A 1,563-nucleotide genomic window follows, 5' to 3' on the forward strand; every position below is an offset into this window, starting at 1 on the left:
GGGGAACCAAGTCCTGCTAGCTCTTTCCTAAGGATAAACTCCATAGATAAGGAATGCAATTGGTGAAGCCCATCGGAACATCAACAGCCCTGAACAAGCATGCAGTATGTTCCCAAGTTGGCCCTTCTATTTAGAGTACTGGGGATTGAACTCGAGACCTTGTGCTTGGCAGGCAGATGCTTAAGCTGCTGAGCTATCTCCCCGGCCCAAGTTGGTCCTTTTATGTAAGACAATGCTTTATGCTCTGCTCACTACATATCTGGGGACTTAACTGCGGTTACTGTAGTAATCTTCATTCTTGAACCTCCCACCCCACTTCCTTGTAGTTTTCTTTCATTTTTTAAATTCTTCAAGGTCTCACTACACAGCTTCGTAGTTATTCTCCTGTTTTCAGCTCCCCAGCACTAAGATTACAGGCGTGCACCACCATGACAGGGCTCCCTTGCCGGCACAGCATGCAGTACCAGGGATCAAACCCTAGTCTCTGCGCTTGCCTAGGCAGGCGCTTAGTCTGCTGAGCTATCTCACTGGCCCTCTTCCTTTTAAATCAATAATCTACCCCTTTCTCACCTCCCCAAAGCTGTATAGATTTGTCGTGAGTCCCCAGATACCCTAATGACCTAATACTTACCTCCCATCCCATACTTTCAGCCTTGTTTGCTGGGCCAAAGATCAAGCTCAGGGCCTCATGCACGCTAGGACCAGGTTCTCTTGTGTGAAGCTACTGATATTTGGGGTTGGTTTATTGCAGCAGTCCACCCACCTTAATATAGAAATTGTTAGTGAACTGGAGCTTAAAATCTAACATATGGTAATAGTTTGGTAGTTTTGAAGGAAATTGGTAAGGGAAGCCAAAAATTGGAGCCCCTCCCCCCTTTTTTTTCTCCAGCATGGAGATTAAACCCAGAGCCATCCATGCACATGCAAGGCAAGTGCTATAGCACTGAGCTATGTATCTGGCCTGAAACGTGTGTGTGTGTGTGTGTGTGTGTGTTTTCCTGGAACCGGGGATTGAACTCAGACCCTTGCGCTGACCTATCTCCCCAGCCCTGAGACTTGTGTTTTGAGAGGACAAAATATCTGGAAAACTGTCTCCTGTAGCAGCACAGATAGACTGAATTCGCTCTAGCCTAAGAACAGAACTGGAAAGTCACAGCAGTGTGTTTGTTGACCTGTTACAGATACCAGCAGAAAGGGCCAGCATAGCGAACAACTGGCTGGTTCTAAGCAGGAATAAGAAGAAACAGAGCCAAACACATGGGGCCTTGAAGGGCTGTAAAAAATCAATTTCCTTTAGATCCTAGCTAAGTTTGAAAGATGCTTTGAATTCCAAGGCCAGTAAGACAGCCCTGCAGCAAAAACTGCATTGAGGTTTTCCCACTCCAATACATTTATCTATCTATCTATCTATCAATCAAATGTGTATTAGTGGGGCTGGTGAGATGGCTCAGTGGTCTAAAGCACCTACTTAGAGCAAGCTTAGCAAGGCACAGGGACCACGGTTCAATCCCCCAGCACCACATGCCAGCCAGCCCCGCCCCCTGGTGGGCTGAGCTGGCCACA

Source organism: Octodon degus, unplaced genomic scaffold (assembly GCF_000260255.1).
Source record: "Octodon degus isolate 3935 unplaced genomic scaffold, OctDeg1.0 scaffold00092, whole genome shotgun sequence".
NCBI lineage: Eukaryota > Metazoa > Chordata > Mammalia > Rodentia > Octodontidae > Octodon > Octodon degus.